The sequence below is a fragment of the Lissotriton vulgaris genome, chromosome 6, assembly GCF_964263255.1.
Source record: "Lissotriton vulgaris chromosome 6, aLisVul1.2, whole genome shotgun sequence".
Lineage (NCBI taxonomy): Eukaryota > Metazoa > Chordata > Amphibia > Caudata > Salamandridae > Lissotriton > Lissotriton vulgaris.
Window position 1 is genome coordinate 584,116,318 of NC_141694.1, and position 25,459 is coordinate 584,141,776.

At 46.4% G+C, this 25,459-nt stretch overlaps 1 protein-coding gene and 1 long non-coding RNA gene across 8 annotated transcripts in view; both read right to left on the minus strand.

Moving 5' to 3' along the window:
* Positions 1 to 25,459, minus strand: part of SYNCRIP (synaptotagmin binding cytoplasmic RNA interacting protein) — a 640,060-nt gene that overhangs the window by 22,257 nt on the left and 592,344 nt on the right. The window lies entirely within an intron of this gene.
* On the minus strand, positions 8,642 to 17,223 carry LOC147707675 (uncharacterized). The gene is made up of 3 exons (XR_015296466.1): positions 12,175 to 17,223; positions 12,043 to 12,139; positions 8,642 to 9,330 (listed from the first exon to the last, which is right to left on the minus strand). It is a non-coding gene; the product is annotated as an uncharacterized LOC147707675 (long non-coding RNA).

Consider the following 25,459-nt stretch of genomic DNA (forward strand, 5'->3'; position numbering starts at 1 on the left):
AAATATATAGTTTTATTTTAGAACCAACAGGTATCAAAATATACTTTTCTCAATATGAGTGACTTTAGGTAATTACTTTGTGAAAAGGCAGTAGACTTGGTAAGTACAATAGCTACAGTGGTTGCAATAGGCAACACAATTTCAAACACAATTTAACATTGAGCTCAATGGGTCTTCCTAAATAAATGCAGTTGATTTCTTTAACACCTTCAGCGGGGCGCAGATTCCTGCGCTGTGCTGAACGTTCTAATGACCCAACGGGCTCATGACTGAACCGTTCCGTCATGAGCACATGCCAACCGACGCTCATGGTGGAACCGTTCCGTCAATAGCATCGAAGGAGTTAAGGATTACTTTTCTAACCACAGGACTGGATCCTGGATTCATTCCAGAGACATTAGCTGTAAACAGTTAAGTAAAAGCGTTTTGGTTATAGTTGTGATTTTTTAAGAATATAAATGTATTTTCAAAGTGGACACTTGGAAACTTTTCAGTGAAAACCAAGCAATGTTATTCTATGAGAAGAAATTCAAGTCATAGGTAAAGTAGATTCTCCTTACTTTTGTAATCCAGTACTGGAAACCTAAGTTCAGCACTGGGACCTCTACCTAAGACAGGTAAGTAATTAAGTTTTGGTATTTGGTACGATTTTTAAAGAAAATTTGTAGTTTGCAAACATCGACATTTCGAAGAAATTTCACAGAAAAACAGTCAATGGTTTCTTATGGAAGAAAATTCAGGTAACGGGTAAGTACAGTTAGGATTACTTTTGCGGTTCAGTACTGGGCCAAAAGGTACAGTCCTGGCTTCTCTCCTGATCACAGGTGAATAATTCGTAATTCGGCTGATTTTAGATTAATATTTTAAAGTTTCAAAACTCCACACTTAGAAGAAACTTCAAATGAAGACCAGTCAATGTTAAACTATGGAAGGAAAGGATTAGTTACTTACCTGTAATCCTAGTTCTCTTCCAGGGGTATACTCATTAAAGTCATAAGCACTGAATTATCTCCGCCCATGAGCGGGGACCCGGAACACAAACAATATACATATATATGTGTAAATATAACCAAAAGTACAAAGTACTAAGTAATTATACACATATACATGTATAATAACCATAATATGCAGCCTAACCTTAACACATAGGCTAATCAAACCAAACCTTACACGTTCTGAAGCATGAAAATATGCTGTATATAAATGCAATAAACAGGCATGAGCCTAAAATGCATTTCATAGCCATGAAAAACCTTTTATTTTCATCAAAGAACCTGTAGTAAACAGTTATTAGCCTAAAAGGGCTGCATATGAAAAAATGTCTGTGTACAGAAAATCAGACTGGCACCCTGCCTTTAAGGCCCCAGAGAATCTGCACACTTTGCCTTTAAGGCCTCCAGGAGAACTCTGTTCCCATCATGCCCCACAGGTGACAGTTAGGTCATTTCTTTTGTACGGTACAGTAAACTTTAGCAGGAATCTGCACTTAAACATATTGAAACTTTAAACCTTAATGCTACTGCTCGCCCGGGGAGGCGGGAGGGTGCTTATGACTTTAATGAGTATACCCCTGGAAGAGAACTAGGATTACAGGTAAGTAACTAATCCTTCTCTTCCAGGGGATACTCATTAATAGTCAGAAGCACTGAATAGAGTAGCAAGCTCATACCCACAGAAGCGGGCGAACAGATAAAAGCATAGTCCTACTTTAAAATCACAATGTTTAACTAGTATTAGCAAACAAATTTCTGAGTGATGCTTGTCCCACTTGTGCATCAGTCTGAGCATCAGAATCCAAACAGTAATGGCGTGTAAACGTATGCACTGAACGCCAAGTAGCTGCTTTACATATCTCTGACATAGCCACATTCCTAAGGAGAGCTGTGGTAGAAGCTTTTCCACTCGTAGAATGAGCCCTAGGTCTACCTGATAAAGACTTGTGGGCTAGCTGATAAGCCAGTAATATACAAGACACTATCCACCTAGAAATGGATCTCTTGGATGCTGCCAAACCAGTATTTGTAGGACCATAGTTCACAAACAGACGGTCCGTCTGTCTCAAGGACTTTGTTTTATCTAAGTAAAATTTCAAAACCCTTTTTAGATCTAATGAATGTAAAGTCCGTTCTGCCGGACTTGAAGGGTTCGGAAAGAAAGTAGGCAATGTTATGGATTGGTTAATATGAAAATCCGACACCACCTTAGGAAGGAAAGCAGGAGGAGTCCTGAGCACCACTCTGTTTCCATGAAAAACTGTGTACGGTTCATTGCAACACAAAGCCTGGATTTCGCTCACCCTACGAGCAGAAGTGATGGCCACCAGGAACGCTACTTTCCAAGACAGGTGTTGCAAAGACGCTTTATGTATCGGCTCAAATGGGGGACCCATTAATTTAGTCAATACCACATTAAGCTCCCAAGGTGGAGACGGAGACCTGATTGGAGGATAAACCTTTCTTAACCCCTCCAGAAAATCCTTCACCACAGGCATTCGAAAGAAAGATATCTGTGTTGGCAATTTTCTATAAGCAGTTATTGCAGCAAGATGGACTTTGATGGAATTAAACGGCAAACCAGATTCAGCAAGGTAAAGAAGATAAGGCAAGACCACCTTTTCTTGACCATGAATAGGGTCCAGACCCTTACTCTGACACCAAAGGTAAAAGCGTTTCCACTTAAATCCGTAGGATTGTCTCGTAGAAGGCCGCTTTGCTTCCTTAAGGATGTTCATACACTCCGGATTCAGCTGTAAGTGCCCGTACTGGATGACTTCAGGAGCCATGCTGCCAAGCGCAGGGAGGGCAGATTGGGATGAAACACTTGCCCCTTCTGCTTGGACAGAAGATCCGGGCGACACGGCAATCTCCTGTACGGTGTTATTGACAACCGGAGGAGATCTGGGAACCACCACTGGCGTGGCCACTCTGGGCAAATCAGTATCATTCTGGAGTGAGTCTTGTACAGCCGATTGATCACTGCTGGTATCAACGGTGTCGGTGGAAAGGCGTACAGCAAATTTTTACACCAATCTATCAAAAGGGCATTCCCTTGAGACCCTTTCTGGTAGAACCTGGACGCGAAGACGGGGCATTTTGCGTTTGCCGCGTCTGCGAACAGATCTATGTCTGGTGTTCCCCAATCCTGGAAAATGCTGTGCGCGACGTCTTCGTTGAGAACCCAGTCGTGCGCTTCGACGAAGTCTCTGCTGAGGTCGTCCGCCTGTGTGTTGAGACTCCCCGGCAGGTGAATTGCTGTTATGGACAGGTCTCGCGCAAGTAACCAATGCCAGATGGTCTGGGCTTCTATGGAAAGAGTCCTGGATCTGGTACCCCCCCTGCTTGTTTAAGTAATACATTGTAGTTGTATTGTCTGTTTGCACCAGGAGGGACCGAGTCTGTAGCGATGGTGCCAGGGACTTGAGAGCAAGATGGACCGCTCTGAGTTCAAGAAGATTGATGTGATATCCTTTCTCAAAGTCTGACCATTGCCCTTGTACCTGCAGAGGGCCCATATGCGCCCCCCAGCCTTGGAGAGAAGCATCTGTTATCAGAGTCTGCGTTGGTGGGTCCTGATGAAAAGGGACTCCCTTCATCACGTGCACCTTCTTCATCCACCACCGGATGGAATCTTTTGCAGACTGTTGGAGATAAATCCGGTCCTCCCAGCATCCCGTCCTCTGTTTCCACTGATCTTCCAGACACTGTTGTAGAGGACGCATCTGCAAACGTGCGTTTGGCACGATGAAAATGCACGACGCCATTGAGCCCAGGAGAGAGGACACTTGCCGAACTGTCGGACATGCAGTTTGAAGGAGAAGTAGACACTTCGCTCTGATGGATGACCACCTCTCCTCCGAAGGACACACGTTTTCTACTTCTGTATCCAGCTGAGCACCCAGGTAGTGGATCTTCTGGGTGGGGTTCATTATCGACTTCTTGTAGTTGACTTGCAGACCCAACTTGTACATGAGCTGAAGACAAATCGACAGATGTTCCTCTAGAAGCGATGGGGATGAACTCTTCAGAAGCCAGTCGTCTAAGTACGGATATATGAAAATCCGACTCTTTCGAAGACAAGCCGCCACTACAGCCATACATTTTGAAAATGTCCTGGGAGCTGATCTCAGGCAAAAAGGAAGCACTGCGTACTGATAATGACGAGCCGCCACTTGAAACCTGAGGAATTTGCGATGTTTTCTGGATACCGGAATATGAAAATAAGCGTCCTTTAGATCGATGGAGCACATCCAATCCCCTTGGTGTAGTTGAGGGAAGATCTGGTGAAGAGCCAGCATTCGAAATCTCTCCTTCCGAATGAATTTGTTCAGTCGCCTCAAATCCAGAATGGGTCTGAACTCTGTGACTGGACCTTTTTTCTGCACAAGAAAGAATCGAGAGTACAGGCCTTGACCTCTCTGCTGGAAAGGAACTGGTTCTATGGCCTTCTTCAAGAGGACGTTCGCCTCCTGTTGCAAGCGCTTTATATTCCACTGTACCATCTTTAGAGGGCGCATGACAGGGGGTGCCTTCTTGAATCTCAAAAGGTACCCGTTCTGAATGACATCCAGCACCCATCTGTCCTTCGTGATCTGTTTCCACTCGTCCAGATAACGCACAATACTTCCTCCAACCGGAGTGGGACATGGTTGTAGAGGAAGCATCCATTCATTGTTTCTGAGGCTGCTTGGCAGCTGATGACTGCTGCCTATTTCCATTGCCTCTGCCCCGTCCAGGCCACCGCTGCTGGAATTGCGATCTTTGCTGATTCTGGCCTTGATTTTGCGAAGACCAATTCGTTTGTTGACTCCTTTGCTGAAAAGATCTCTTGTCATAGGGACGAAAAGTACCCCGACGTTTAAATTCTTTTTTCTTCTCAAGGCCTATGGCCTTAAGAGTGTCCAACTCCACCTTCATCTTAGACATCTCGTCGTCTGCATGAGATCCAAACAGAGTTGATCCATTAAAAGGTAAATTGACCATTTTCCTCTGTGCGTCCAGCTTTAGCCCCGTAAGGCGAAGCCAGGCTGTACGTCTTGCGCAAACACCGTGTGCATAGCCATGAGCAGACAAGTCAGCAGCATCAGCAGCCGCGCTAATGCTCTGGTTAGCCACCAACCCTCCTTCCTCCACTATTTCCAGGAAGTCTTTCTGATCCTCTTTAGGGAGTTTATCTGCAAAACGAGCCACTGAGTCCCAGAGCAGACGGTCATAGCGGCCCAATAGAGCAGCCGCACTGGCACTCGCATGACCGATCCTGAGGTATTGCACATCCTTCGCCCCAAGGAATCCATACTCTTACTGTCCTTTTCAGGTGGAGCAGAAGAGGTAGATGCTGCCGAATGCGCCTTTCTGACTGCTGCTACAATCAGGGAGTCTGGTGGTGGGTCAGACCGCAAAAACATTGGGTCTTCCTCTGGAGCCTTGTATTTCTTCGCAATCCTAGAAGGACCTGAACCCACCGTGGCCGGAGTTAGGAATGTCCTCATTGCTGGTTCAATCAATCCGGGCACTAACGGTAGGAGAGGCCTGCCAGTCGTCTTGTGATGCAAGGTTTCGAAGATGACCGACGTTGCTACCTGGGGAACTGCCATTTTGATGCTGAATTTACTCGCTCCACGACATAATACATCATTAAATGTGCTTAAATCGTCTACTGGAGACACTCTGGAAGGAGGAGTAGAAGATATAGTCGGAGAATAGTCTCTATATGAAGATCTTGAAGAGGACGAAGACGATGTAGAAGATGGAGTAGGAGTTCTACGTCTTCTTTGAGGAGTTGCCGATCGCTGCCTCCTACGCTCCCCTGAACGAGATATCTCTCTCACTAAGGATCTTGAGCGTGATCTTCTATGCAGTTCCGTCCGAGGGACCGGAGCTCTCTCCCCCATTATCGGACGCATCTTCCAATGCCTTAAACTTTCCAACCACCTTGGTGACAAGTTAATAGGCCGCTCTGTATGCTCAGGTGAAGCTTCAGGTGACACCTGCACAATATTCAGCTCTGCGGAAGACTTAGAAGCTCTCGACGCTGCACTGTGTTCAGAGACCAATGAACCAGACGGGGTCCGCTGTCTGGGCACCAACTGTCTGTCATCTGACACCTGCCCTGAGATTGAGCCCGAATGAGCCACCACAGAAGAGTCCTGGTGCACTATCCCTTGCCCCACTGCAGATCTGTTGTCTTGCTGATCATGCGGGGAACCTTCCACTCTAGGTTCGGAACTTATTTCTGACCTCGACAAAGACCTAATTGAGGTCCGGGAGGCTGGTCTTGATAGTCTCGACTCCGACCTATGATCAGGTGGGGGAGACCTAGACACTCCATGCTTCGAGCCCGAAGCATGCTTCGACGTCGACTTACGTCGCGATGGAGACCTTGACCTTCTCTTTTTAGGTCTCGACGTCGAATCCTTCGACGTCATCCTTTCTCTCGACGTCGATCTTTTCCTCGACGACGTATGTCTCCCTCTCGACGTCGACCGATGACTCTTCCTCGACGGCGACCCTTTATCCTTCGACGTCGACCCTTTATCCTTCGACGCCGAACCTTTTTCCTTTGACGTCGAACCTTTTTCCTTCGACGTCGACACACGATCCTTCGACGTCGACCTCATACGATCCTTCGACGTCGAGCGTTGCACGCCCGACGTCGTCCTCACTGCAATCGACACCAATTGCCTCGACGTCGACAAGGATTTCGACGGCGACTGCCTCACCGGCGATGTCCTCGACGTCGATGGAGCTCTCTTCGACGTCGACCTGGTTCTCGACGTCGAGCGCACCTTTTTTGACGGTGACGCTCCCTGGAGGCGATGCTTCTTAGTTCTACCTTCTGGAGACGCTGATCTTCGACGTTTGGGCTGAGAAGATGGCTTGGCAGATGATAATAGGCCTTTAGAACTCTTCTCACCACGGTTTTCTCTCTCCAGAAGGCCCAGCAACCTCATTTTCTCTCTTTCTTTTAAAGTTCTATTTGAAAGGTTGAGGCAGTGATAACATTCGTCCACCTTATGAGAAGCTGGAAGACACACCACACAAAAAGAGTGTGGGTCAGTTTTCGACATCTTCTTCCCACAGGAAGGACATTTGTAAAATAAAGGTGGCATTCTGACTAAAAAACACCAACAGCTTAGTCAGAAAAGGGTAACAACCCACCACCAAAGTTATATGTTGTCAAGAAAAGGCAAGAAAAACCAATTTCTGACAGAAAATACTTCAAAAGAGCAGAGCTCAAGTTCCAGGTTCCTCACAGAACAAGCCGGAAAAAAGAACTCACCTAACTGTCACCTGTGGGGCATGATGGGAACAGAGTTCTCCTGGAGGCCTTAAAGGCAAAGTGTGCAGATTCTCTGGGGCCTTAAAGGCAGGGTGCCAGTCTGATTTTCTGTACACAGACATTTTTTCATATGCAGCCCTTTTAGGCTAATAACTGTTTACTACAGGTTCTTTGATGAAAATAAAAGGTTTTTCATGGCTATGAAATGCATTTTAGGCTCATGCCTGTTTATTGCATTTATATACAACATATTTTCATGCTTCAGAACGTGTAAGGTTTGGTTTGATTAGCCTATGTGTTAAGGTTAGGCTGCATATTATGGTTATTATACATGTATATGTGTATAATTACTTAGTACTTTGTACTTTTGGTTATATTTACACATATATATGTATATTGTTTATATGTACAGGGTCCCCGCTCATGGGCGGAGATAATTCAGTGCTTATGACTATTAATGAGTATCCCCTGGAAGAGAAGTGAGTTATCAGCTTTTAGGTACTCGACTGGTAGAGTTAGGGAAAGGTACAGTAGTTACACCCTCAGCGGAACAGGGGCAGCTGGGTGCAGAAAGAGTAGGCCCAATGCAATCCAACGGAGGGTAGGGGGCCTTTGGTTGGTGGCTGCAAGCAAGCACGCCACTCTACTGTGGGAGCTGGGCTCCTTGTCACTTACTCAGGGCAAGTGGGGAAGTAGAGTTGGGTAATTGTTGCACTTCCATCGGCACTCGGGCGGCTGGGTGCAGGGTGCTTTTGAGCCGTCAGGCGCTCAATGTTATCCAATGGGAAAGTTAAATAGTGAACAAAGGCTGCAGACTCGGGGACGGAGATTCTTCAGGTGCGACCACCACTTCGAGAAGTAAGTTGGGATCTTGAAGAAGAGGTAGGTACCCCAAAGGAAGGCACAGGGGGCCGCAGGGCGCCGGGGTATCTTTGGTGTCGGGAAATCTTACCCTCAGCTGGTCGCGGTTGGAGGGGTCCCTGGTTCTGAGGCTGCAGGCGTCGTCTGGTTCATCGAGGAGGGTCTTTGGGCACTGGACTTTGGGTCACAGTCACCGTGGGGACGTCCTTGTGGTCTTGGGTCACTCAGGCACAGGCTGGGCTTGGCGGGTGCAGAGTGGGCTGCATTCGCGGTTCCTGGCTGGAACCAGGGGTATTGCTGTTTGAGCAGTACCACTGCTCGTGGGAGTCCCAGTCTTTTGGAAGGTTCAAGGCAGGCAGGTGCTCCAGGGTTTTTAAGGTTGCTTTCCGCAGGAGACGCCGGAGTTTCGCAGGAGCAGGTTCAAGGATCAAAATACCTGTAGGGTTCTGAGGCCAAGTCAGTGGGCGTCGTCCTTTTGTTAGCAGCTGCACGGCAGGTAGTCTTGTTTCTTGTTGCAATCGGGATCGGAGGAAGGAAGGTTCAAGGTGCCCCTAAATACTAAATTATGGGTCATTACAGGTAGGGCAAGGGCAGAGACCAATGGGTCCCTGTCCTGGGGTGGGTACACCCCCTAGCCTGCTCCTCTCCTGTGGGAGGGGGGCAGGAGCCTATCTGTGCTGGGCAGGGCTCCCAATCTTCAAGACGGCGGGAGCCCGGTGTCATGCTTCACCTCGCCTCTCCCACCTGAGGGGTGGAGTTGGCACCGGCTGGCACACACCCCTTCCTTAGGTAGGGTTTCCCACCAGAGTGGGGGTCAGAACTGGTGGGGGCCAGTTGCTGAGTACAGCAAGTGGTCTGGAGAAGCTCACAAAGGCGGAATGCCTTTGAAGCTTCCACTGCCCATCCTGGGGGAGGAGGCTTGGCACCTCGTCCCAGGATGTGCATTGTTGCAGGTCCAGGAGAGCAGGGGCTCTCCACACAGGGGTCCAGCAACATGTCTGCTGTGTGGCAGCCTCTCAGACAAGACATGGATTGTAGGTTAGGTTTATGGGGTCATCTCTAAGATGCCCTCTGTAGTGCATTTCACATTAAATCCCACACTGGCATCAGTGTGGGTTCAAATTGCTGGGAAGTTTTATATCAAACTTGTCAGTCTTCAGTGTAGCCATTAAGGTGCTGTGGAGTTCGTAATGACTGTGAGAAGGTGGCCTGATATGCAGTGCTCACTATTCTAGTGAACACTATGTATCAGTCCAGCAACCCTTATTGATGATTGGTTGTAAGTCAACCTTATAGACCAGCTATCCTAGTAGCGTGGATACGAGCAGTCTAAGGCTAAAGACTCGAGAGGGCGTGTTAAGCCAGCTGTTATACCACACATATACCCCTTGAATACCAAGTGAAAGGACACCACACAAGTGTTATGAAAATAAACAGTTATTTATTTAAAGATCACAACAGCCCTGTACTCTTTATGAGGACAGGGTACTAAGCACAAACCAAAACTCTTACAAAAATACTTAAGTTAGCACAGTATACACAAATGCCCGAGGGGCACGGAAAACCATATACTCTGAAAGTGGAATGCGGAATTCCTAGCAGGTAAGTACAGTACTAATAGCTTTTGGAATCGCTGGGACTTGACTAGGGAATCGTTAGATTACTTCTAGGAGGCCTAGGGGACTCGGGTGCAGTGTGTGCACTCTCACGCGAGATGCGGGACAAAAGTCTATGGTAGCTAGGAAATAGAAAGTTAGTGTTCTCGGGCGAACCCGACCTGGTAGGGAGAAAACGAAAGTAGATTCTGACCCTTGGATAGTGAGGCTATGCTGGGGCACCGAAATGCCGAAGTTACCTAGCCCAGGGGCTGCAGCTGCATAGGTCTGAAAAGACGTCGGGAATCCTCGTAGACGGACCAGGAGCCGGAAGAAAAGATGCTGGCCGGTGACCAGTGAAGAAAGTTCAGTTGGATCCAAGCCTGGATCTCGAAGATAGATGACACCTGAAAGCAGAGGGGACCAAGTTCGAGACTACTAGCCAGTAGTCAGTGGGCACCGGATGGTAGCCACCTCGACAAGGTGAGTGGGTGACGCTTGACTCGAAGATCTCACGGACCAGGAGGCGTTGTCGGCGACCAGGATGGAGGATCGAGCTGTCCCACGAAGATGGAAGCTGTCGGCGTCGCTGGACCCAGGATTGGGCAACAAAGCCTTGGCAAATTCAAGCCCACGCGGTGGACCTAAAATGGCGTCTGGAGTGGACCAGGAGGGTCCGGGGTGCCTCTTTTGAAAAAGGAAGCAAGGGCCAGCCTGGAGCAACCAGACCAGCAGTCGTGAAGTCGTTGGGCGTCGTTCAGAAGGCCACAAGCCAGCCGGCTAGTAGCCAAACAACGCGGTGCACAGCAAACAGCAGAAGGGCCCCACGCAGATCGTGGAGATGCAGGGAGGCTGATCTTGGGTGCTGGAGCTGCGCAGGGTCGGGGCTTCTCGGACCCCAAAGCACTCACCAGTGGAGGACACGGTGGGCTTGCAGTAAAGATGTCGTGCAGTCTTGGCGATCGTCGGTCCCTTGAGGTCTCGTCGCACTCACGGTTCTCAGCTTGGCTGTAGAGGTGAGTAGAGGTCAGAGGTGCCAGGGAAGCCGGGTCTCGTCGAGCTGGGTCGTCGGATTCGTGATGAAGGACTCGCAGCAGACCGCAGTGTTCTTTAGGATGGTGCCCGCTTGATGCAGGGTGACTACTCCTTAGCCACAAGGGAGAATCTTGAAGAAGAAATCGTGAAGTCCTTTCGAAGAAAGTGGTATCTTGATTCCAAAGATGATCTAATTTTAACAGGGGGCCCGCTCCTATCTTTATACTAAAAAAGGGGGCTGACCCGGTGACTAGGTCCTGCCTATGGGTGGGACTAGGTGGGGGGTGGTTACACCCCTCAGCCATGCTGGACTTCCCCAGGCCAGGGGCTGGTGTGCCCCTGGAACTGGTTCAGACCGGCCTATGCGTAGTGAGCACCGGGGTGCCACTCAGCAGTCACCTTCCTGTAAAGCCCTGCCTACCCAGGATACACAAAACCATGTCTGGGACGGTGCTAGCACCGCCCCTGACAGGAAACCCTTTGTCCAGGCTCCCCTCGCTGGAAGGACTCCCAGCTGCAGGGGGTCAGACTTGTGTCTGTGGTGGCAGCATCCATTTTGTGGAGCTGAGGCTTCAGTTAACTTTAACCGGGGTTCACAGTTACATACATGTCGTGTCCCTCTAGAAGGGTGGAATGCTAACCCCGTCGCCAGAATTGGCGAGGGGTTAGTATTCCAATTCGTATGACACCTTACTCGACATGTTTTGATAAAGCAATACCAAAGATAGCATTTAACCGCGAGGATTATAATGCACTTAAGAGTATATGGTATGCGATATCATGGAACAGCTATTAGGACTTGATTCCGCAAGCTGCAGACAGGCTCAGCTCATGCCAGAGCACCATCTCACACGATTCCAAGCACTCTGCCTTCAGGATTGTCAAGGCCTGCCATAGGAGTGACTGATAGGAATCTGTGTGTCCATTTTAGGGTTAGGTATAGGTATACTACACCTACAGCAAAGGGTGATTACACGACTTTGCCCCAGCTGTCATGCAGCCAGTTGTGTCAAATTTAGGAGGCCAGCCAGGGGTGGCATAATACATGCTGCAGCCCCTGGCAGCCCTGGGTACACCCATGCCCTGAGTTACAGGGTCTGATAGGGTGGCCTAGTACCAATGGGTAGATGCACCTAGGGTACATGAGGTAATTTAGAAAGAGAACAGCCAGGCTGTGGGTCTGATTGGCAGGCCCACAGCCAGAGAAAGTCGTAAACCAGTGAAACAAAAGCAAAAAATCTGGGTGATCATAGGATTGCAGACCCTACTCTCCTACAATGACAACCTCCCAGCACCATATACTCTTAATGGCATCACTGCACTTAGTGCCCAGGAATGGCCCTGGGTACTGTAGGGGCACAGGGCTCATGCACCTGTGCCAACACCATTGACCACTGGCATAGGGCACACAGCTAGAGGGGTGGCTGATGTACGCCAGGGCAGTGGGTTTTGTGGGCACGGCACACAGGGATGTGTGCCATGTCGACTCTTTGTTTAGTTCTGTACTTAAGACACTCAGCTTGTAAAGGCAGTGTGTGGGTGGCAGGGTACAGGGCCCCTAAGGGTGGCACAATAAATGCTGCAGCCCTTAGGGGTCTTCTCTGGTCACCATGCCCTGAGAACCTAGGGTCCCATTTAGTAGGGGCTGACAGGTGGCCAGCGATGCCAATTGGGTTTTAGTTTCAACACAGTTTTAGGGAATTAACACAAGCCCTGGGCACCTGGTTGGCAGGAGCCCAGGGCACACACAGTCAAAGCACATCAGCAATTCAGCAAAAAGTGGGGGCATACCTATGCAAGAAAGATGGCAATTTCTCACAGAAAGGAAGTGCTGGAAGCCTGCCACTAAAGAAGTGCATCTTAATGATCGGAGTCATCCGAATTGTGTCGTTGAATGACCTTGTTACTTGAAGCCATTGGGTGTCCAACTGTTCTTGAAATGGCCTCATCCTTAGACTAGCATGAGGTACCATGAGAACGGCGGAAGACATCATTCTGAGAAAAGATTTGAGGAGACGGACAGAAGCAAACTTTCTTTTGTAGAGCTAGTGAGCCAGAGATAGAATGGCATTCCGTCTCTGTTGCATTGAGGGCGTCCAGTGTTGCTCCTAGAAACGTTAACCAATGAGAAGGAGCTAGAGTGGATTTTTGACAATTGACGGTCGCCTCTAGAGAGAGGAAGAGCTGTAGGCAGAATGAAATGACTTCTGAAGCTTGATGAAGAGAAGGAGCTTTCACCAACCAATCAGAGATATGGGAATGATCTGTAGGCCTTTCATCTTAGATATGCTGCCACAGGAGCTAGGCACTTGGTGAGAAACCCGGGGAGCTGAACAAAGGCTGAAGGGAAGTACCTTGAATTGATAATGCGCACCTGCCACAGAGAAACGTAGACATTTTAGAAGATTGGGGTGGATAGGGATATGGAAATAGGAGTCTTCCAAATCTAGGCTTGCTAAAAAAAAATCTGAATGGTTCAGAAGCTGCAATATCTCCTGGAGAGTAACCATGCGAAAGAATTTCTTCAGCAGGTATTTGTTGAGTTTTCTGAGGTCTACATTGGGACGCCATTACTCAGAGCATGGTACACATTCTTTTGCTCCTTTTTGAAGCATTAGTAAAGCCTCCTTGTTTAGCAATTGAAGATAGGGTGGTATTGATTTCTGAAGCAGGTGAGGAAGTGGCGTTGAGGTAAACTCTAGGGTATGGCCATATATGATTAGATCCAGGACCAATTTGTCAGTTAATTTCTGCCATTGATGTAGGCAATGAGAAAGGGGAATATTCTTTAGTGAATGAGACAAGGGAAGAGCTGCAGGCGGAGTCACTGCTTCCTGGCAGAATCCCTGGGTTGAACTTGTTGCTTCCGTCTAGATTGTCTGGAATAGGCAGCTTGTGGTGGTGCATGGTATTACTGCTGTTGTTAGTAGGAAGGTCAGAAAGAGGTCTAAGTCTGAGGCTGGTATCTCTGGTAACCTCCTCAAAAATAGGTTCCTCTGACACGGACACGTGCTCCACGAAAGGGGGTCTTTCTATATTGGAGCGTTTCCAGAGCCTTAGCTGTGTCTGTGTTTGTTTTGATGGACTGCAAAGCGTCATTAATATGTTTGCCAAAGAGTGTTTCACCATCAAATGGCATGTCCAAAATTTTGCTTTGCACCTCAGGGCGGACATGGTTGCTTTTAGCAAACCTTGGCGTCTGACAGAAGCTCTAGCAAGCTGAAGAAAGGCCAAGGAAGCAATGTCCATAGAAGCATCAATGATTTCAGATGCAGATTCTTCCCCCCCTCTAGCAGGATCTTCTTGCTTTCATCCTCTTATCCTCTGGAAGGAGATCTAAGAAATGAGCCATGTCCGATTACATTTTTCGAACGTACCTGGCTAAAATAGCTAAAGAGTGGTCAACGCCAACAGTAGCACCCGAGTGGTTGTGAATAGTTTGCCAATATTATCTAAGCGCCTTCCTTCTCTGTCAGGAGGAGCAGTAATGGGCGCTAGAGGGTCCCTTGATCTCCGTTGGGCAGCCTGCAAGATAACAGAGTCAGGATTAGGATGTCCTACTAGACAAGCTCGAGCATCATCCAGAGCTTTATACTTTTTGTCAATCTGGGTAGGACAGAGATAACTGTGGCGGTTGCCCTCATTACTTTTACACCTTCTCAAATTTGATCTACAATAGGTATAGGTTAAACAGATTTTCGGATAGATCTTTGCAATCGTGGAGAAAGTAATCTGATTGCTTGACCGTTAAAGACAGTTGAAAACATGAAGCTGCTCTTTCTATAAGTGCGTGAAAGCCACCAATATCCTCTGGTGGAGACAGTACAGGTTGCGGAGAAGGAGACGCAGGTGTTGAAATAATTTAGTCTTCCCATTCATCTCTTGTTTTCCATCTTTTTGAGGTGGACTGTCCTCAATTTGTCCTTCATCGCAAGTGTCCTGATGTTGCGGCAAAACAGTATCTCCCGCAGGGGAGGGCGTAGACAAAGGTACAGAGGTATGTGGTGGAGAAGTGGCAGGCGGTGGTGGCTGTGGAGGTGGAGGAACAGCTGCTGAAGGAAAGCATGTGCGATAGTCATGCAACAAATCCTGAAGGTCCTGTACCAGAGTAACAGGAAGGACATGTTTAAGTACCCCTTTCAACATAGGTAGTGTTTTAGCCGTTCTTTCTGATGTGGCAAAAGTGTCAGAGGAAATCTTCCTCCACAGGGTCTGCATGCATGTCCACATTGTGATGTAGGGCTGCCCTTTCTATTAATGAATTTAAAGCAGCTGTGTCCTCTGTAGGAGAAGGCCTAGCAGGGTATGCAGGTGCATCAGGAATGGGTTGAGAGTCACCAGGATGTACTAGGTCAGCCCATGGTTGATTGTGACTTCTTGGTCAGTGTCTACTGGGTAGTTGTATTCCTGATCATATTCCTAATCCACCTCTTCATCTGATTGTATGGGTGTGTATGAGTATTGGGCAGGCCTAGTTGGCTGAAGAGGCTCAAATAGAATAGGTGAGGTAGAACTGTCCCATTTCTTTTTGAGTGGTATAGTGTAAGTCTCTCTCAGTCTCTGGACTGATTTTCCTCTTGTAGAGAGTGACTTTCCCAGAGTTTGGGTCGATGTAAAGTTTTGACTGTTCAACTGATTCAGGGTTCTGGATGTAAGACTTCCTGTTCAGCAGTTGTGATTGTTTTGGTTAATGTCTTTTGCTTAGCTTGTTTTGGTTCGATGCCGCTTTTTGGGTCGGCCACCCTTGTCTTCGAGGAAGGTGGGAGGCCAAACGTAATCAGTCCGATGTTTTTTTGTGGCACTGCAGTTTGTTTCTGTAGTGTTTGTGTCTTTGGAGCCGGAGATTTACCTGCGTCACCCGTTTTCTCCGGTTCGATTATGGCCTTGTGTCTATTTCAGAACCGATTGTTTCGGATCGACGCCCTTTGGTGTTCGTTCGATGGCCTTTTTTGGCTCGACTTTCTTGGTCTTGATTGTTTTCTTTATCGGAGCCAATGGTTTGTCGCCTTTTAGTTTGGGGTCGACTATTTTCTTTGGATCGAGTCTTTTTTGTGTTGTCGGCCGTTAACGCCAATGTTTTCGCTTCAACGGCGTTTGTTTTGTATTTGATATAGGGCTGCTGGTTTTTGTCTCGACGACCCTTGTATTCGACGCCGATGGTTCAATATAGTTCGGCCCAAAGACTGTATTGTCGACGATTTTCTTTGGTGTCGACTCCGATGGATCGACATAGTGTGGTCCGAAGACCGTTTAGTCTATCAGTTTCGGTTTCGTTTTGTGTTCCACCATTTTTGGTTTCGATATCACCAATTTCGGAGTACGTTGATCCGATGGCTCTTTGTGAATATTCTTAGCCGGGCTGTATTGCGGGGCTATAGAATGTCTTTCAAAATCTTGGCTAAGGCCTTTTGGCGATGCCTCGACCTGAGCCTGTGGAACCATAGAGGTAAAGGTATAGGCCCCCGTACTCACGGTTGGGCCCGGTTCATCACTGGAGTCGTCCTCTACGGCTCCCATCCCTTGTTCATCGTCCCCTACCTCGACGATGTCTTCTTAGTCTTCGATGTAGTAGTCGGAGTCATGTTCAGATTGTTGATCCGACAGTTGTTGGTATTCTTCATCCTCGACAAGATCATCTTCGTCGCCGAAGATATTGTCTGGTTCTGGCGCTTGTCTTTGCATGATTAGTCTAGCGGCCCGTCGAGTTCGAAGTGTCTTTTTGGATCGAAATTGGGCACAAGGTAGGCATTCGGATTCATTATGTTCTGGAGATAAACACTTGTTACAAACGGGGTGTTTGTCGATATGTGGGTATTTAGAGTTACAAAGAGTACATCTTTTAAATGGACTCCGTTCCATCGACGACTGGTCGTGTGGCGCCGAGAAGGCCCGTGGCCCGATTAGACGTCTCAAGCCGATTAGAGTTAGTAAAGATGCTGTCGGCACCGATTCGAGACAATACCGACAATACCGAAGTCCTTTTGGCCTCTAGAAAGTAAAGTTTTGATTCCGAACTTCGAGTAAAGGAAAGTACATCCGAACCCAATGGCGGAAAAAAACAATCTAAGGATGGAGAGGATGCCCATGCGCACTGTAGTCCAGAGGAGGAGCAACCCATCTCGTGATACTTCGAAGACTCTTCCAGGACAACCATGTGCAATCATCCGGACCCAACACTAAGCGGCGATCTATGCACAGATATGAATTCAGCAGCCCACATGCCTCGAACATGTATTTTCTATATGCTCCGGGATCCCGCACAACACATCTCACACAATGAATTTATGGACCTGGTCAAAGCAAGCAGGCCTGCCAGCAGCCCTTCTGACCCCTGTCCGCCACAAACTTTCAAGAAAATTCTTTTAACAACCTCTGCTGCCATTCCAGTAAGAAGAATCATCAACGATTCCTTAACTGCTGGAATATTTCCAGAAGAACTCAAAAAGTCATACATACGCCCTCTACTGAAGAAAACAAACTTGGATACGCTGAACCCTGCTAACTACAGACCCATTACAAATGGACCTTTCCTGGGCAAACTGATAGAAAGAACAGTGTTCACCCAGATATCACAATTCATTGAAGAGAATGACATAATTTCACAGTTCCAAACAGGATTCCGTCCGGGAAGAGGCACTGAATCTGCCCTCCTTGCCATCTGGGATGACCTAAAGAATACAGTTGACCACAACAGGGTTGCTGCGCTACTTCTCTTCGACCGCTCAGCTGCCTCTGACACGGTTGACCATGACACTCTGAAACAAAGACTTTATGAAGCGCCAGCATAGAGGGAATTGCTCTAGACTGGATCGCGTCCTACCTTTCAAACGGTACTAATGTCATCCATTCCCCACCTTTCTAGTCCAAACCGTACTCAACAAAAGCAGGGGTCCCTCAGGGTTCTATCATCTCGACCATGCTTTTCAACATCTACATGAAGTCATTACCAGAACTGATCAATAAATTTCACCTCACGTGCTATAACTATGCAGATGACACACAAATACTCCTTCAACTGGAATGCCTCAAAGACATTGGAAAATCACCAATTTTCAGCTGTCTCAGAGCCGTGCATCAGTGGATGACTTGGAGCCATCTCAAATTGAATGGTTCAAAAACTGAAATACTCATGTGTGGCGATTGGAAACATTACAACACGCTTGCCGCATGGCCCGATGAACTGGGATCACTGCCTAAAATAGCGAAGGAAGTAAGAAACCTCAGAATGACCATGGACTCCAAGCTGTCGATGAATGCCCAAGTGGATAAACTAGCAAGATCAAGCTTTGCTACTATAAAAACGCTGCAACGAAGTTTCCCTCATTTGGGATTTCCACACAAGGTCCAAGCTACCATCTCCCTCGTTCTGTCCAAACTTGATTACGTCAAATAGCCTCTACCATGGATCACCTTTAACTAACATGAAGACTACAACGGATTCAGAACTCGGCTGCCAGACTACTCTTGCATATCAAACCGCGAGACCACATCTCCCCTGCCTTGAAATCCCTGCATTGGCTACCGGTTGGCAGAAGATCCACGTTCAAGCTGCTTTGTATCACCCACAAAGCAATACGTGGAATAGGACCACTCCTCATCAGGAATAAAATCACCAAACACATTCAACAAAGGAACCTCCGCTCTAAAGGAGTATCTTGCCTCAAAATCCTACTATACAAGAAAAAAACCATGGGTGGCACATCCTTCTCTGTTCAAGCAGCCAAACTATGGAACTCTTTACCCCCCAACATAAGGTCCACCGACAACCACCTTATCTTCAGAAAACTACTCAAGATTTGGCTCTTCCCCACATAAGCACCATACGCAAACTGAAATTTACAGCAAATCCATCTGTATATAAGCATTGTTAACACTATAGATATGTACCTATCTTTGTGTATTACTCTGTATAAACATGCAAAATAATATGTTAAGAGAAAAAATAATAAATAAATAAAAATCATCTTTGGTCCACATGTACATACTTTGTGCATCTATGTAACTTCCATGCACTTGGATCTGTGTGTCTGTTACTTTTCTCCTGAAAAAGCATATCCAATGCACTACCCCATTTCTCATCCTGTACCTCTATCAATATCTTTAATCTACATATACGTACCTCCTTTATGTATCTATATACTTTAAATGTACTTATGGATCTATATATTTATCACTTTCTTCTAATTTAGCATTTCCAATGCACTGCCCTATTTCTCAGCCTATACTTCGCTCAATATATCTTCTAGCCCAACCTTTTGACTCATCTCAAACTTCTTTCTACTACTCCTTCCTATGCACTACCCTATCTCATCCTATACATCTATCAATAGACCCTCTACGTCCACTCTCTCATCTATCCCAAACCCCATACCACTACTATGATCGCCAAAATAACCCTTTCAAGACTCTCTCCTACTCTACCCCTCATTGCATCATCTGACACCTCTTTTTACTATACTGATCCCCTAAAACAAACCTTTCTAAACTCTTCCCCGATTCCCCCCTCCAAAACTCCTTTTTACTCATCCAAAAGCCTCTTCCTTCTGCTAAAACCTAAAAAAAACTAAAAAAACTTCACTCTTTTCTTCCTCCACTATCTTTTTCAATCAAAATTAACAGACTAACATGTTCACTTCTCAAATTCCATATTCAACTATACTAATATACTACCCAAATAACTGAATAACATATCCACTACTCAAATTACTCCATATTTATACCATACTAATTTTCAACACTAATCCTTTATGGGTTTCAGAGTGGCGTGCTTCTCGCCAGAAAAGCGCCTCAACACCCATCAGGGGTAACCAGTGCTACTTGAATGCTAATCTTTCTTTCCCTGTTATTTCTCTGCTATCCTTTTCACTCCAAGTAACTGACTAATATCCACCACTGAAATTACTTCATATTTCACCATATTAATTCACCACTAATCCTTTATAGGCTTCCTGAATAGTATGCATCAACAAGCGCTATATAAATACAAACCTTTGTCCTCCTCTATCCTTCTGCTATCATTCTAAATCCAAATACCCGACTAACCTATCCACCCCTTAAAATGTACTTGCATGTTTCACTATACTAATTCAACACTAATCCTTTATGTGTTCCGGAATAGCGTGCTACTCGCCGAAAAAGAGCTTTGATGCCTCGTCAGGGGTAGTAAGCGCTATATAAATGCAATTACAATACAATAGATTAGGACTATTGATGATTATCCCCTGGATGAGAATTAAGGCTTTATCAGAGGACAGTGTTAAGCATTTGCTGTACACACAATCAGCAAATGATTTCACACAAAGACTTCACTTCAGACCAATTGTTTTTGTATATAAACATTCTTTAAGTTATTTTATTTCCTAGAAGCAAGCAAGCCTGGCACAGGTAAGCAATAAATACTTTACAGTAGTAATGCAGTTTGTAAATAGTTTGATTTGTAAATGCCCTCTGATTTGGCTAACAATATTGTTTCAGAGAAATGCAATGCTTTGTGAATACAGTACACAGAATTAAAAGGGCTTTTCAGTAAAATACAAGGTAATTCACTTTTTAGATGACTTTTCTTACACAGTGTACTATACCTTGATACTACACTGAGACATTTCCTGTATACAGTTAAGTAAAAGCGTTCTTGTTAAATAGTACAATTTTAAAGAATTTCTTTAGGTTTTCAAACACCACACTTAAAAACTTCTCCAAGAAAAACAGTCAATTTTATCATATGGAGGAAAGGAATATGCTACTTACCAGTATGCATCTGTTCTTGGCATGTAGGGCTGCTGACATTCATATCTGTGCATAGATCGCCGCCTAGTGTTGGGTCCGAATGATTGCACATTGTTGTCCTGGAAGAGTCTTCGAAGTATCACGAGATAGGTGGCTCCTCCCTCGGACTACATTGCGCATGAGCATCCTCTCCATCCCCAGAATGTTTTTCGCCATTGTGGCAGAGATGGAGTATAGTACAGTAAGAGATGTCCATGCAAAGAATGAATGCTGCAGCTGCGACAGGCACCGGAGAGGCGGGTGGGCGATATGAATGTCAGCAGCCCTACATGTCAAGAACAGATGCATACTGGTAAGTAGCATATTACGTTCGAGGCATGTGGGCTGCTGAATTCATATCTGTGCATAGAATGTATAGCAGTATCTCCCTTAGTGGTGGCTACCTGTGTCAGCTGCAGCAGTCTGGAAAAGAGTTTTGAGAACAGCCTGTCCTACAGCAGCTTGCTGTTTTGAATGTACATCTACACAATAGTGTTTTGTAAATGTATGTGTGGTTGACCATGTGGCTGCTCTGCAAATTTCATGTAAAGGAATATTTCCTAGGAAAGCAATGGATGCCCCAAGCTTGCGTGTGGAATAGGGTCTAGGGGGGACTGTTAAGGTGCGCTTTGCCTTTATATAACATATTTGTATGCACTTAACTATCCATCTGGCTATACCTGATTTTGAGATAGGGTTACCCTTGTGTTGTGGTGAGAAGGCAACAAACAATTGTTTTGTCTTTCGAAATGTTTTGGTTCTGTCTATGTAATATAGCAGAGCTCTTTTGACATCAAGGCCCTCTCAGCTACTGTTTGTGGGTTCTGAAAGAACACTGGAAGTTCTATAGTTTGATTTATAAGGAAACGGGATACCACCTTTGGCATGAACTTAGGGTTTGTTCTGAGAACTACTCTATTTGCATGTATTTGAATGAATGGCTCTTGAATAGTTAGGGCTTGCAGCTCACTAACTCTTCGAAGCGAAGTAATGGCAATAAGGAAAGCCACTTTCCAAGTAAGAAATTGTAGTTCGAAATGAGTGCAGTGGTTCAAAGGGTGGTCCCATTAGTCTGGTTAAAACAACGTTTAGATTCCAGACTGGTGATGGTGGGTGTCTTGGAGGAATTACGCGTTTAAGTCCTTCCATAAACGCTTTAATCGCTGGCACCCTGAATAGTGAAAGGTGGTGCCTGTTTTGCAAATATGCTGCTAACGCAGCTAGGTGTATTCTGATGGAAGAAAAGGCTAAATTGCATCGTTGCAGGTGCAATAGGTAGCAAATGATGTTTTGAGTGGAAGCATCAAGCGGGTTAATGTCATAGTTATTAAAGTAAATGACGAAACGTTTCCACTTTGCTGCATAGCATGCTCTGGTATTGGGTCTCCTTGCCTCTTTGATAATATTCATGCAGTCTGGAGGCAAGTTGAGGTACCCAAATTCTCGGATTTTAGGAGCCAGATCGCTAGGTTCAGCTGTTGGATATCTGGGTGTTGGATTTCGCCATGGTTCTGCGTTAGAAGACTGGGTGTTAGTCGCAGTCTTTGATGAGGCACCACTGACAGTTCTAAGAACGTCGTGTACCATGGTTGACTCGCCCACGTGGGAGCAACCAGGATTAGCGTCAGCATATGTTGGCGCATTTTGCGTGCCACCAGCGGTATTAGTGGAGCTGGGGGAAAATCGTACGCAAATTTGCCTGACCAGTTCATCCATATCGCATTGCCTTGCGACTGCAGTTGTGGGAACCTGGTGGCAAAATACTGGCATTTTGCCTTTTCGCTTGTGGCACACAGATCTATTTCCGGATGTCCCCACTTCCGGAAGAATGGTTGGAGCACTTTGGGGTGAATTTCCCATTCGTGCATCTGTTGGCTGTGCCTGCTTAGGAGGTCGGCCACTTGGTTGTCCTTGCCTGGGAGGTGTTCTGCCATGAGAAAGATGTTCCTCTGAATGGCCCATTTCCACATCGCTTGAGCTAGGTGCGACAGCTGTGGCGAGTGTGTTCCTCCCTGTTTCTGAATGTAATACATAGCTGTCATGTTGTCCGTCCGGATCAACACAGTTTTGTTGCGTAAGTTTCGCAAAAGCTTTTAGGGCTAGAAAGATGGCCATCAATTCTAGGAGATTGATATGCATTTTCTTTTGCTGTATAGTCCAGAGTCCCTGCACCGTGTAGTGTAGGACATGGGCTTCACATCCTAGTAGGGATGCGTCCGTTGTTAACACTATTTGTGGGACAGGCTCTTGGAACAGTCGACCGTTGCAAAGGTTTTGTGGATTCCACCAATGCAGAGAGTTGTATGCACGACTGGTCACCAACACTAGGTCTTTTAATTGCCCGTGAGCCTGGTTCCACTGACTTGCTAGGCATTCTTGTAGCGGACGCATATGTAGACTGGCGTGAGGGACTATGAATATGCACGAGGCCATCATGCCTATTAGCTGCGTAAACACTCGAGCTGGTAGTGAGTGTTGGGGTCCGAACTTTTATATCAGCGTCTGCATTCCCTGGACCCGTGCTGTGTTGGGATATGCTTTTGCTGACAGTATCTATTGTCGCTCCCAGGTACTGTTGGACGTGGGAGGGTTGTAGGTGTGACTTTGGGTAGTTTAGTGAGAATCCTAAGCTGTGCAGTAGGTGTATGGTCTTTGACATGTTGTTGGCACATTGCTGGGCAGTTGGCGCGTGTATTAGCCAGTCGTCCAGATAAGGGTACTAATGTATGTGTTGCCTTCTGAGATGTGCTGCTACTGTAGCTAGACATTTGGTGAACACTCTTGGAGCTGTTGTCACCCCAAATGGCAGGACCTTGAATTGGTAGTGTTGCCCTTGAATGGTGAAACTCAAATACTTTCTGTGAGCAGGGTGTATTGGTATATGAAAGTATGCATCTTTGAGGTCTAAAGTTGCTAGGAAGTCTCCCTGGCGAAGCAATGGTAAGACTTGCTGGAGAGTGAGCATGTGAAAATGCTCTGACAGAATGTAGAGGTTGAGGGGCCTGAGGTCCAATATTGGTCTGAGAGACCCGTCCTTTTTTGGAATTAGGAAGTATAGGGAGTATTCTCCTGTTCCCTGATGTTGCAGTGGTACTGTTTCTATGGCCCCCTTTTGCAGCATACTGATGACCTCTTGCTGAAGTAACGTTATATGTTCTTGTGACATAGGACGGTGCACGGGTAGTATGCTGGGTGGAGTTGAGGTGAGCTCTAGGCAATAGCCATGTTGGATAATGTGCCTGACCCACCTGTCTGTGGTGATATTTAACCAGACTTGTTGAAATTGTTGTATTCTTCCCCCGACTGGTGTTATGTGGTCTGGGGGGAGTGTCAAGAAGTCACTGCTTTGTGTTAGTGGAGGATCTATTTGCATTGCCTCCACGACCTCTGCCTTTGGGATGGTTTCCTCTATAACCACCGCTGCTGGTGTTCTGTTATATGTGGATTGTGTGTTAGATTTGTAGTTGGAGGATTGCTGTGATGTTCCCCGCGCTCCTCCTCTATAATTGGAGCGACGAAAGGAGCCCCGGTGTTGTTGGGACTGAAGTGCTCCCATAGATTTTGCAGTTTCTGCATCCTTTCATTTTGTCCAGAATTGAATCAACAGCTGGACCAAATAAAAAGTCTGGGTTAATTGGCTGATTATGAATTGTAGATTGGACTTCATTCTTAAAGCCCGATATACGAAGCCATGCGTGTCGCCTTATTAGCACGCTGGTATTAATGGATCTGGCAGCTGTGTCTGCCGCGTCTAGTGCACACTTAATGGATGCATTGGTGATGAGCTTTCCCTCTTGTAGGAGTTCATCTGCCTGCTGTTTGTAGGAATCAGGCAAGTGTTGAAGAATTTCTTCCAAACTGTCGTAGTGCGCCCTATCATATCTGGGCAGCAAGGCCTGTGTATTGGCTATTCTCCAGGAGTTTGCTGCCTGAGCCGCCACTCTTTTGCCTGAAGCCTCAAATATCTTATATTCCTTGTCTGGAGGTGCAGCCTCACCAGTAGTTTGTGAGTTTGCACGCTTACGTGCGTTTGACACCACTAAGGAATCTAGGGGTAGCTGTCCTTTGAAGTATGTGGGATCTATAGGTGCAGCTCTGTATTTTTACTCAATTCTAGGGTTGAGAACCCGGGCTCTAGCAGTGTCCTTAAAAATGTCACCTGAGTGTTTTAACACCCTTTTTAGCATTGGGAGTGTTTTAACGTGTCTTTCAGATGTTGTGAGTGTATCAAAGAGGAAGTCTTCCTCAATAGCATCAGAGTGCATCTCTACATTGTGGTAGGTTGCTGCTCTATCTAACAGAGAATTAAATGCAACTGTATCCTCTGTGGGTGATGGCTTAGTAGGGTATACTGCAGGGTCCGTAATGGGCAGAATCCCTTCATTGTCTGGGTCCCCTCCTGCACCCCATGGTTGTGTGTCTGGCTCTGTATTTGGGTTTTGTGGATAACCAAAACCTACATCTGCGTCCTGATCTTCATCAGGGTTGTAGTCAGAGCGTGTTGGTGAGGTTGGGGTATAAGGAGTAGTAGGCATAGCAGGAGTGATAGGTTCAAAGAGGATAGGAGAGGTAGCACAGTCTTTTTCTTTAGGGGGATCCTGGGAAAGTCTTCTGTTGGTAGAGACCTTTTCTTTTTAGTATAGACAGTCACTGTACCAGTTTTTGGATCAATGTAGATTTTTGACTGGTTGTCTGTGGAGGGATCTGGGTGAAGAAGCTCCTCTTCCACAGTTGTTGGTTTTGGTGTTACAACCTTTTTTTTTCGGGTCGATGGTTTTTGGTACCTCTGCCGTTTTAGGTAGTTGTATCGCTTTTGGTTGTTTTTCAACAGGTTTTGTTGGTTGAATGTCCTTTGCTGGCTTCCCAACTTTTTTCGGACCAAGCGGTGTTGTCGGTTCGATAGTCTCTTTATGTTGTTTTGGAGCCTG